Source organism: Papaver somniferum, chromosome 4, assembly GCF_003573695.1.
Source record: "Papaver somniferum cultivar HN1 chromosome 4, ASM357369v1, whole genome shotgun sequence".
Taxonomy (NCBI): Eukaryota; Viridiplantae; Streptophyta; class Magnoliopsida; order Ranunculales; family Papaveraceae; genus Papaver; species Papaver somniferum.
Window position 1 is genome coordinate 9,078,130 of NC_039361.1, and position 14,064 is coordinate 9,092,193.

The following is a 14,064-nucleotide window of genomic DNA, read 5'->3' on the forward strand; positions in this document are numbered from 1 at the left end:
GGTTTTCCCAATCAGAATTAAGGTTTTGAAGCCTAGATTCCTTTTCACTTGTATTCCCTTCGAATACGGTTTCTAAGATATCCCAAGCATCTATAGACCGAGTGCACGTAGTCACATGGTGCTGAAGATCTAGGGTAATGGCATGTATGATGGCATTCAAACCGTCGGAGTTTTGTTTTGCAGCAGGAATCTCAACAACGTCATATGCACCAATATCCTTAGGAACTGTCGCATTCCCTACTGCCACAACGAGAGCTTCATAGCCTTTAACTACATGAACCTATGATTGAAAATCACGCGCTTGAAGAAAGGAACGCATAGAAATTTTTCAGCACAAGTAATTTGAGCCATCGAAGATTGGTGGTACGTTTATAGGGATAACACATCTGTCCATATCAAATCGCTATAAACACAGACTTATGAGGTCTTTAATGTGTTTGCCTTCTCTGATACCAATTGAATATGCGGGGGTCTAACAACCACACCAAACAATTCGTTTGGAAATCTGAGAGGACTTACTCCAATACACTTTCTAGAGAATCAACTAGACAGTCAGACTCAATCTAGAGTAAAGTGTATCAAAGAGCTTAATATCTCTAACTCTTAATTCAATCCGCAATCAGTAAATAGAAATCTGCGAGCCCAATTGGATATAAGAGAAGTTACTTGAACGGTACCAAAGACGAATGTTCAAGTGCCAATCAATATGAATCAACAACCAAAGGTTGGATATTCTAATTGATTGATATTAAGGAAAAACCTGTGATATTTCAATTATATAACAAAATATAATGCGGAAAAGAAATAACACGGACACCAGAATTTTGTTAACGAGGAAACCGCAAATGCAGAAAAACCCCAGGACCTAGTCTAGATTGAACAACACACTGTATATACCCGCTATAGACTCTAGGCTACTACCAATTAACTTCAGACTAGACTGTAGTTGAACCCTAATCAATCTCACACTGATTCAAGGTACAGTTGCGTTCCTTACGTCTCTGATCCCAGCAGGATACTACACACTTGATTCCCTTAGTTGATCTCACCCACAACCAAGAGTTGCTACGACCCAAAGTCGAAGACTTGATAAAAATATTTGTGTCACACAGAGACGTCTATAGATTGAATAAATCTGTCTCCCACGGAAATACCCAAGAGTTTTTGTTCCGTCTTTTGAAAAATCAAGGTGAACAGGAACCAATTGATAAACCAGACTTATATTCCCGAAGAACAGCCTAGTATTACCAATCACCTCACAATAATCTTAATCGACTAGCGAAACAAGATATTGTAGAATCACAAACGATGAGACAAAGATGTTTTTGATTACTTTTATCTTGCCTATCGGAGAAATTAATCTCGATTCAATTATTTTAATTGTACTCAATACGATAAAATCGGGAAAGATCAGAACACGCAACTACAAAGAAAATAGTTGGGTCTGGTTTCACAATCCCAATGAAGTCTTTCAAGTCGTTAACCTACAAGGATTGGATAGAAACCTAAGGTTAAAGGAGAATAGACTCTAGTTATGTAACTAGTAACACACAGGAGGTGTAGGGATTAGGTTTCCCAGTTGCTAGAGTTCTCCTTTATATAGTTTTCAAATCAGGGTTTCCAATCCAAGTTACCTTGGTAACAAAGCATTCAATATTCACCGTTAGATGAAAAACCTGATTCAACCAAGCTAATATCATTCAACCGTTAGATCGAACTTAGCTTGCTACACACAAATGAAATTTACCTCATTTAGGTTTATGTAACCGTACCTAAACGTGTACACCATGTTGGTTCAGAAATAGTTAACCGAGGTTAGCCATATGATTACTCTCATATTAACCTTAGTCATATTAACCATAACTAGTTCAAATGACTCAAATGAAACTAGTTAAAGAGTTGTTCAATTGCTAAATTCTCATAGAATTATACAAGAACACAATTGAAGCAACATCGGTTTGATTCACTCGAATCAATCATGAATATTATATCCACGATTTGCAAAGATTGCATTCCTTAATATATAAATGTTTATGTTCATGTTTAAAACCGATTTTAGGACTTTAACCTTCAAGTATGCAAACGGGTGCGCATACTTGAAATACCCGGACTAAGATTGAGTTACGCCAGTACGCAAACTTCAAATCCCAGCAGAAATTCTCGGACATGAACCTATACGCTAATACGCAAACGGGTGCGCATACTTAGGTTCCAGGATTTCTCAAACCAACATGTAAGCAAACGGGTGCGCACACTATGGTTCCCGGACATGGATTACATATGTGCAAGAGTGTACAACATGACATATCCAATAATGGTTAAGTGTTCTAAACTCTTATTTCAATCATTGAAACTTTCTTAGAGGATGACAATAGCCGTTTTTCACACACTATTAGCATCAAAGCAATTTTCAAGTTATTGAAATAATCATTACGAAACATTCCAAGATAACACCAAATGATTGTATCACACAAACCATGTAAGATGTTACTTGGAAATTTTCATATGATATAAGATGAAATTGGTCGAAGCGAAATCTTGCCTACACATATTTCGAGAAATATGTAAGCGAGTTAAACTCAACTCGAAATCTCAAATGTGTATATAGAAAACTATATTGTAATACGACTTATGCCTCGATATAGGAGATAGAGTATAAATAGACTTTCCAAGTGATAGATGAGTTTAACTCTCCGCATACCTTTTGTCGATGAAGTTCCACAAGATCCCCTTATTAATTCCACGTCTTCAAATGATGAACACCGTGAAAACTAAGCTCAACTACACAATCTATGTCCTAGTCCAAGACATCTATAGATAGGCTAGAAATCAAGACTTATAGTTTTGATCACGAACATTGACAAACATGCTTGAGATAACAACGCATGCGAGTTCGACCGAGCAGTGCTCTAACAGAATTAACTAAGCAAAAGAAATTTCTCATTTCTGATTTCTTATTATCTCTGATGTTTTGAGCAATATGTTTCAAACGGATCTTGAATAAGGTTTGAGTGAGAGATTTTGGTTGACCTAATTATTAGAACATTGCTCGGTTGAACCCACAAGTTTTGCTATATCAAGTTTGTTGTCAATGTTAGATGTAGAAAACTATATCTTGATTTTTAGTCTACTAAATTCAAGTCTCGTGCTAATATTATAGTATGGTAGTTAAATCAGACATCACTAAATAACCCTCGAATATTAAAGACCGACGAAAAAACGAAGACATGTGCGGGGACTTCATCAACAAAGAGGTATGTGAAGACTAACGTATCATATTTACTCATGGAACATACCATTCTATCTTATGAGACTATGCCGTATAATTTCAGTAGATTTAATATTGCAAAGATGAAATTCCGATTGAAAGCTTGTCTTGGTGAAACTCTTGAAACTTGATTAAAGCAGTGGATGCTCATAGATCCTTAGCAATCTTAGTTGGAACAATTTTTTGTTCACAAACTAATTTTATTTCAAGTTTATCATTTGAAAACTTTCCAAGCAACATTGCATACTGTTTATGACTATAAATAATGTATAAAATCTAATTATGAGAGATAAAATTGCTTGCCGCAAAATACACATATTTGAATGTATTACCAAGTCAATCTAAATTCCGCAAATATATAGGATTTGCAAACCCTTTAAATCTGAGTTCGGAAATGAGGGTAGGTTCGCAAACCCTTATGACCTGACTTCGCAAACTACCAAGGTTTTCAAACCTCTATGACCTAACTTGAAAAACTTCAAAAGGTTTGAAAACCCGGTTTGCAAATGTACCCAGTTCCAATTTAGCATAAGGTCATGAAATTGTCTTACATGACTTTGTTCACTTTTGCTATAACTATCATAGACGCTTTGAAATAACTTTATTCACAAAATCACACTGTATTTGTAGATTATTGTTTAGTCTCGAGTGTTACTAAACATTGATAAGTGCTTATAACCTAAAAGGCATACTTGCCGCTGTGGACTATCATTGTGCACGGTTCCAGAACCATGAACCATTGTGCATATTCTTATGTATAATTTCAAGGTGGAGTTTTCACATACTTACTTGAATTCCTAATAATAATTTCATTAAAACTAAGAAAGTGTTTTCTTGAATCTCAAACTAACCGTAGCTTTAATTCAAAGCCAATTGTAGCCTTGAAAATCTATTAATAGAAAGACTTTCTGAAAATGATCTCTTAATCCCTGCCAGTCTCATGCGTCATGTTATATTTGTAAAGGTAGAGTTGTCCTTTATAACCTTGGTTTCTTTATGAAACTTTAACCTATGTCACAACTTTGAAGACTACACCCCTGGATTCGTGAAGCCCGGTCAGATTATATTCTTACCTGATAGTTTTTGTATCCGGACCTTATTCTACTGGTTATTGAATTCACGAACTTTGGATTAGGAACATGATATATAAAAAATCACAAAGTTTTTTTCCTCTCAGACTTTGTGATTCCTTAATGTAGATATCTTAATTATTCTTTGATTTATTTGGGTTATTCTCGAGAGGTAGTTAATGATCCATGCTTCTCTGCTAACAGAGTGTAAGTGTTCCTGATCCGTGAGGTTTGCTGGACTTTGTCTACTGCTAACAAGTTTCCAAATCTTGATTGTATTTCTGAAGGGAAATCAAATAGGCTTGTCTGTTAGAGGCAGATAAGCATCAAAAGTCTTCACTGATGTTGAAGAAACTCTTAGGATGTAAAGGACGTCAACTAAGGGATTCAAGTGCATAGAATCTTACGAGGTTCAAGAAACGTAGAAGGAACATGACTACAACTGAATTGATGGATGAGGTCCCGGGGTATTGTGCGATACTTTTGTGCAGGTGCATTTTTCCTTGTTAATAGAATTTCTGGTGTCTTGTGTTTTTCCTTTTCCACGTTATATTGTTTATATTTATAATAGGAAAAGCACAAGTAGTACGTAACCAATTTAGGTTGTTTAAATCCTTATTGGATGAAATAAAAACAAGACTTGTGACTTTTTCTTGTTGAATTCATATATATCTTGAAAGATAGATTACAGGTTTCCTACTTGGTAAAATTCAGATATTGATAATTTGGATACAACGATTGATCTTGGATATTGATTTTTGAGATCGTCCAAGAACTCTTCTATACAATTAGATACACGTACCTTTGGTCTATAATATTGATTGTGGAAGAAAAAGAGAAAAACTCTACATACAATCTTATTCAAGGGTCTTTGTTTTGACATACTTGTGATTGTATTAGGTTTTGTCCATACAGGTTTCCAGATTAAAAATTTGGTGGTGTACTTGGTACCCTTTCCTTTTCAATTGGTTTCAGAGAAGGCAAACACTGTTAGACCTAATAAGTATATGTGGTGATCTGAACTTATGAACAATAATTCAATCTCTAATTGCTAGCACCAGACCGGGGGTTCACTTCTTCTACGGTTGACCTTACTATAAAAGTAGAAGAGCTTCTTGATGTACACCCTAGAGGTTTAAATCCCTCGAAGTTTTTGATGGTCTTGGAAAGCAACTGGAGAATGTCACTCTTGATGTTGATTTGTATCTTTAAAAATAACAAGATTCTCTTGATAGGTTAAACAAGGTCATGATGAATGCCATTCATGTTGAGGTTGAAAAGAACCCTCGACTCCTTATTTATGTGGTTTAAAAGGTTGTAATAACCATGTTATCACTCATAAAGAAGATTTTTATCTTTATCCCTCTGAAAATGTTGTAAAATCAATAAATATTGTGGTGTGTTTTCTCTACTATGCTATATCTTGTCTGTTCACAAAAATGGCGTGCAACAGAATTTTCAAGATAATGTCAAAATCTCATTCCATGACGAAAAGTCAATTACCTCTTTTTTACTAGAGAGTTTTATTGTGTGATGCTAAGTGATCTCTCCAAGCGTTATTGGTAAAGAATTGCAAAAAAAAAAAACATCAAGGTTATATAACTCACCAAGTTATTTTCAGTTCTTGTGCTAGCAGGAGTGGGTGGATACCATGGCAATTTCTCTTGATTACATGTAACTGTACACTTTTTGATCCTCTAGAATAGAAAGTAGTTAGAAAGAAGTTCTTTCACGGAGTCATTCTAAATCATATATGCCATTCTGAGCAAATATTTTCTCTGAAGTATTTCGCCATCAAATTATATAAATTTTCGAATATTTTTTTTCTGAGTAGAGAATTTTGATCACCAATTTTCGTGCCTTGCTCCAAGAAGATGATTCCATCTATTAACAAGTTATATAACCTGTTGACATTTTTGGTTATTAACTGACTTTATTTTGTCAATCAATGATATCTCCCTTGCGCCAACAATCAAAGTAACTTGGTGGTTTCGTAATGCTACGAGTCCAACATGTAATAAATACTTGTGGGTGTCAACACTTTTCGTACCACAAATGATAATTATCCCTGCTTATCTAACTCCTAATTGTAAGAGATGAGCACAGGATACGCGAGTATTCTTTTTGAAATTCAAAAAGCATATATGCTCTGAGATTTCATATTATCATATGTTGATATTTAAACTTTTTCTCCAGGAAAAGAATCTTAACAAAAATTATGTATGTTAACACCCTTGGCTTGTACATGTGCGATTCACGTACCATGAACTAAAGTGGAACCAGTTTCATCCCGGAACTAAACTGAACGATTCACGAACCCTCACTATCATCCACTTAAAAGGAGGAAAATTATGGTTGTATCAACTCAATTTCTTTTCATTTCAAGTACTCGATATGTTGAAAGAAAAATAAAGTAGGTTTTAATATCCACCAAGTTCAATTCTCACTAAAACTTGATTACTTGGTACCGGTTGATCCGTAAAGAAATTATGTACAACGGGTGACCACCAATTTCATCTTTTGCTTCGATTTTTGAGAATAACCATTGTCAACAGTTCATGGAAACTTTCTACCGTTGGATCCATAAAGAAATTCTGTACAACAACCAAGGTTTGCGAACTCGATTTACCGATAATCACAATTAGTATACAATCAAAGACAAACCTTAAGAAAAATTATGATTTCCTATGGTTACATAACTTATCAAAGAAAAAGAAACTGATGAAAATCCTTTCGAAATCCTTATATTAATGAAAACCAAGAAGAAAATAGAATATAAGAAAAACGAGTATTCGTTTATAACAAAAAAATGGAAGGAGATGAAGATGTCCAACAAGTAAATAATGTTTTTTTTTTTTTTTTTTTTTTTGTTTTGTTCTTTTTCAATTTACTAACAATAGTGTTTTCACTGTGATGCTTGATGTTCAAGATTTAAAAATAAAGAAAAGAGGAAGTAAATGCCGCCCACAAAAAAAAATCAATTAATTGACAATAAAGAATAAAAAAGATATTGTAATCAATAAAATTGTTAGTAATGGATAATGGATAAAGGTTAATTTAGTGCTGCTTAAAATTTGAAGTATCAGTTCAATCTAAAACTACTAATCTCAAAGGTAGATCTCACGGATGGAAGTGGAGCTTAAGGACGGCCCCGCCTTCCTTGTTATTAAAGATCCGTTAAAGTTTTTACTAAATTAAATATAAATATTATAATAAACTCTCTCTGAGTATGTATTTTTGGAGATTATCCCCTTTGTAAAGGATTTATGGCTCCATCTCGTACAAATATTATATTTTAGGTAGTACATATGTCTCCTCATTTTTGTTCTTCACCAACATCTTGTAGAGGTTATTATTAAGTCTTAGGATCTAGTAGTTGAGAAGGTACAACAACATCAAAAATAGTGAAGAACACAACAAAAAACTATAACTATCAACATGATTTTATAAAGGGAAAATTCTTATCGAACTTTTGATTGAGGCATGAATGCGTTTATGGTCCTTTTTATTTATTTATTTTCAGGAAAATTTTTTTATTAATAAAATATAAATCAATCATATGATTCGTACAAAGTTTTGTTGGGTAACCTAGTAACAACCTAGGCTCTAACATGAAAAAGCGGGGGCCTAATAACCACACTCAATATTTCGCTTAGCAATCTGTATGGACAAACTCCAATATAATTCCAAGAGAATGAACTAGACATACAGACTCAATCAATGGAAATATATCCAAGAGTTTGTATCTCGATTTGTCAATTCAATACGCAATCAAACAATTAGGAATCTGCGAGCCCGATTGAATATAAGAAATAACTTGGACGGTATCAAAAACCAATATCCAAGTGTCAATCAATTTAATCAACAACCAAAGGTTGGATTCACAATTGATTGAACTTACACACAACCTGTGATATTTCAATTATATAAACAAATATAATGCGGAAAAGAAATAACACAGACACCAGAAGTTTTGTTAACAAGGAAACCGCAAATGCGGAAAAACCCCGAGACCTAATCCAGATTTGAACACCACACTATTTTTTTTTGAACACCACAATGTATTAAGCCGCTACAGACACTAGCCTACTCCAAGTTAACTTCAGACTGGATTGTAGTTGAGCCCTAAACAATCTCACACTGGTCAAGGTACAGTTGCGCTCCTTACATCTCTGAATCCCAATAGGACTCTACACACTTGACTCCCTTAGCTGATCTCACCCACAACTAAGAGTTTCTACGACCCAAAGTCGAAGACTTGATAAACCAATCTGTCTCACACAGAAAAGTCTATTGAATAGATAAATCCGTCTCCCACAGATAAACCTACGAGTTTTTTTTCCGTATTTTTATAAATCAAGGTGAACATGAACCAATTGATGAACAGCCTAGAAATATCAATCACCTCACAATAATCTTAGTCGTATGGTAGCGAAACAAGATATTGTGGAATCACAAACGATGAGACGAAGATGTTTGTGACTACTTTTTATCTTGCCTATCGGAGAATCAATCTCGAGAAAATCTTAGAGAAGATAATACTCAATACGATAGCATAAGGAAAGATCAGAACACGCAACTACAGAGAAAATAGTTGGGTCTGGCTTCACAGTCCCAATGAAGTCTTTAAGTCGTTAACCCACAGGATTCCGTGAAAAACCTAAGGTTAAAGGAGAATCGACTCTAGTCGCAACTAGTATCACACGGGAGGTGTGGGGATTAGGTTTCCCAGTTGCTAGAGTTCTCCTTTATATAGTGTTAAAATCAGGGTTTGCAATCAATGTTACCTTGGTAACAAAGCATTCAATATTCACGTGGGATGAAAACCTGATTAGACTCAAGCTAATATCTTTCAACCGTTATATCGAACTTATCTTGTTACACACAAATGAAAAGTGACTTCATTTAGATATGTGTAACCGTACCTAAACGTGTGCACCTTGTTGGCTCAACAATAGTTAACCGAAGTTAGCCATATGAAAACTTTCATATCAACCATATTCATCTTAAACATAACTAGTTCAAATGACTCAAATGAAACTAGTTCTAAAGTTTTTCAATTGTTTATATTTTCATAGAAGTATACAAAACATAATTGAAAAAAAATCAATTTTGATTCAGTCGAATCAAGTCATGAACATTATAGCCACGGTTTGCAAAAGATTGCATTCCTTATTATATAAATGTATTAGTTCATGAACAAACCGATTTTAGAACATTATCCACTTAGGTATGCAAACGGGTACGCCTACCTAAGTGGCCGAACTAAGTTTGGGTTCGCCAGTACGCGAAATGGTACGCATACCTTCCAAAGTCAGCAGAAATTCCTGGAACTGAACCTCGCGCCAGTACGGGTACCAGTATGCGTACAAGGTTCCCGGTATTTCACTAAACCAAACAGTACGCATACGGGTATACATACCATGGTTCCCGGACTTGGATTACATATATTCAAGTACACATACTATGCTTATATCCAATTCTTTTAAACTCTCATTTCAATCATTGAAACATTCTCGGAAGACGACAATAGCTGTCTCACACAAATTATTAGCTTCAAAGAAATATTCAAGTGATAGAATGATCAATCGAATCGAATCATATTTGCTTCAATTGTGTATTGTGTAGTTACATAAGATCTCATAGCAACTGAACAACTCTGTAACTAGTTTATTTGAGTCAATTAAACTAGTTATGGTGAAGAAGAACAAGGTTAATATGAAAAGCTCATATGGTTAACCTTTTGGGTTACTATGTTGAACCAACATACACGTACACGTTTGGGAATGGTTATCACGAACCTAGTAAATGTCTACCCAAGTGTGTGTGACAAGCTAAGTTTTCGATCTAACGGTTGAGAAATATTATCTTGAATCTAAATCAGGTTTTCATCTAACGGTGTATATGGATTACTTTGTAACTAAGGCAAAACCCTGATTTGAAGGTTATATAAAGGAGACATATAGCATTTTGCAAAACTCATCCCCACACGTCTGTGTGGTACTAGTGCGCCTGCTAGAGTCGTTCTCCATTAACCTTTGATTTTCTTCTCTAAAATCAGGTTAACGACTTAAAGACTTCATTGGGATTGTGAATCCAGACCGATACTACTTTATCGTAGTTGTGTGATCTGATCTTGCATCTTCTATCGTACGAGTACAATCTATTGATTGGCTTGAGATCGTGAGAGTTCTCCAATAGGCAAGATAAATAAGTCACAAACATCTTCGTCTCACTGTTTGTGATTCCTCGACAATCCGCTTGTGTAGTCAGGAAAGATTGTAGAGAGGTGTTGATTAATCTAGGTTGTTCTTCGGGAATATAAGACCGGATTATCAATTGGTTCATGTTACCTTGATTTTATATCTAAAGACGGAAAAAAACCTGGGGTTTATCTGTGGGAGATAGATTTATCCTTTTATAGACTTTTCTGTGTGAGACAAATCTGTTTCTTATCAAGTCTTTATTTTAGGTTACAAAAACTCTTGGTTGTGGGTGAGATCAGCTAAGGGAATCAAGTGCGCAGTATCCTGCTGGGATCAGAGGCGTAGGAGTACAACTGTACCTTGTATCAGTGGGAGATTGATAGGGGTTCAACTATAGTCCAGTCCAAAGTTAGTTTGCAGTAGGCTAGTATCTGTAGCGGCTTAATACAGTGTGTATTCAATCTGGACTAGGTCCCGGGGTTTTTTTGCATTTGCGGTTTCCTCATTAACAAAATTTCTGGTGTCTGTGTTATTTCTTTTCCGCATTATATTTTATATAATTGAAATAATACAGGTTGTGCGTTCGTGGTCATCAATTGGAAATCCAAACTTTGGTTGTTGATTGATATTGATTGATCCTTGGACATTGGTCTTTTGTACCGCCCAAGTATTCCTTGTATTTGATAAAGACTACTATTGTTTTTAGCTTGAGTAAAAGTCAAATCAAGAGAGAGATATTAACTCCTTCAGATACTTTCTATCTAGATTGAGTCTAACTGTCTAGTTGATTCTCTAGCAAAGTATTTCGGAGTTAGTCCATACATATTACTAATCGAAATATTGGGTGGTGTTGTTAGACCCCCGCTTTTTCAATTGGTATCAGAGCAGGCAAACACGTATAAGACCTAACAAGTCCGTGTTTGTAGCGATCTGACTCTATGGGAAAGAGTACTATCTCAGATAAACGCATCACCAGTAATAAAAATTCTCTCTCGTCTAATTATATTAAAGAGAAAATCTATTCTATCTCGAATATAGAAAAACCTTGTGGTTCGACGAGACAGACAAACAATGGCAGGTGTGTTGTTGATCTCCCTTCGAAAGAGACATTCTCTTCTAATGAGTGGGATACAGCGGAAGAGAGTAATTTGATTCTAAATCTTGTTAGAATTCAAGCTGTCAGATTGGATCAACTAAAACACCATGTCAATGTCCATGGTAATGTTGAAGATCATTCTTCGTGCTTAACTCTTGAGGCCAGCCTCGAAAAGGATGCTTTGGATATTTAACACCGTTTGAATAAATTCTCCATTCAAGGTTGTTCAAAGCAATCTAATATACCAACAACTTCTTATGCTTTACATTCAAAAGTAAAAAAAGGTGTTCCTAATATTTCCACCAAACTTAGGACATTCTGTAAAAAGCACAAATCTTCTGATGATGATATTAAGACGACTTCGTCCAATCATTCTTATGATCAAAAGGTATGTCTCGTCTGTGAGACCAAGAGTTCTGTTAGACAAAAGAGAAACCCTAAGTTGAATAAAAACTCCTTAGTTCAACTTCAACACACCCTAGATTTGATTCTTAAAGGTGTGACTGACATACGTATGATTGAGCCAATTGGTTTTCATACCTATCCTGTGAATGCTACAGGAATGTCAGTACAGTGAGTTCCTTCAATGTTCAAAGGCAGAATATACGTCTTAATAAACATCATCCTAAGGAAGTTAACTGCTGTGCTTCTGAAAGAAACATTGATCACGTTGAGAGAGTCATCCCAGAAGAAAGGAAAATCAATGAGATGAGAAAAGATATTAAAAAGAGAGTTGGAAGATATAAAGAGCTTGTCAACAGATTATCCTCTTCCTCATGTCAAGACATTTCTGGTAAGAACTCTAACTATGTCTCTTATTTTGATGACAATAATTTTTAGAATAATTTCTCATGTCAAACATGATCCCTCTCTAAGTCTAAGAGGAAAAACAAACTTAACCAAAGATATAAACCTCGTAATGAGCCTGTGGATCGTACTTGTTCTAATTAATCACAAGGTTCGAGAACTTACTCATATAAAATCCTGTTGAGTAAGTAGTGTTAAAAACATGTATACTTGTTGCTTGCATTTGTTAAGTTAAGCCATTTTCTTATCGTCCATAGCTAAACTTGTGTTGACAGATTCATTAAGATCAAGTATTAGTTAAGCCAAAAGAAGTTGTTGCATATTGTCTTAAATTTTGATTTTAGGTCCTGTTTTCAAAATGTTTGAAGGACTTTATTTTTTGGGTATTTGTCGTACTCGAACGGATTCCGTTCTGGCCCGAATCAACAATTTTTTTTTAATACCCTAAATTGTTGTCCCCAAAGATAAAATATCCAACCTCTTAGGGTTACAAGTCACGTACGGGTACTCCTGGTGGTTTTTGGATTTTCAAGAATGTCTTCCTCCTCTTCTTGCTATGGTGGTTTTGCAAAAGGATTTCTTGACAAAGGTGTTGAGGTTGAATCTAATAGGAAGAGAACACTTTTATATGAAGATCATCCCAATGCCTCATTCTTCTTTGCTTATACTCATGAAGATGTTGATAAGGATGATATCTGCTGAAGTTGTTCATGACTTTCTTAAGTACTTTGGGGAAGCAAAACAACAGCTTGTTGATACTCTTAAAGGTCTTGATATGGTGAAAACTGAGTTGTAAAAGGTTGTGTCTGACCTTGGTCTCATAAAATCTGAAATCAAGGATCTTCGAAAAGAGAATCATCTGTCCGTTGATGCTGAGAAGGCTGTCAATCACAAGCTCATAGACTTCATGTCTCATATGGATTATGTACCTCCTGTGTCCTTGTTCGCTGTTGAGGATACACCGGGATCCATTTCCTTTTAAGCTTTTCATCTGTTTTTGTTGAGTTTATATGCCTAGTATGTCTTCTTTTTGGATTAGCTGGAAGAATAACTAGTGCTTTGAATATCGATGATTGTGACTACACATAACTATTTTTGTTTTCATCTTCTTATGTTATTTTTTAGGTTTTGGTTATTAAATTCTAAAAATATTTGGAGGATGATGTTTATTGCAGTATTTTAATGGTTTGTGATATTGCAATATTTTTATGGGATATGTATTGTTTGCGTCCATGAACTTGAAGGTCCCATATTTTGTCAAAAGTAAAGTCGTTCATGAATCGGTATTCTTATTGATGAAAGGACGAATGGACTTTTGACATATACAAAATTTAAACCTATGTAATCATGTATTTGATGGAAAATAGGATAAAATCTTTTGTTCTACAAGGATAAAGTATATTATGTCGTTATGATGGAAAATAGAATAGATCCTTGTATGTTATCCACGGTATTGATCTTCATTAATCCATTTTATTATGTTTTACCGTGAAGGCTCCATTGTGTGTCTTATGTTGAGCACCTTACAACTAAGTCGATTTACCTTGGCTTTGTTGGTTGTTCCATAAGATGCTATATGTCGAGCATTAGGAACTAAATTAATCAACTAGTTTGGTT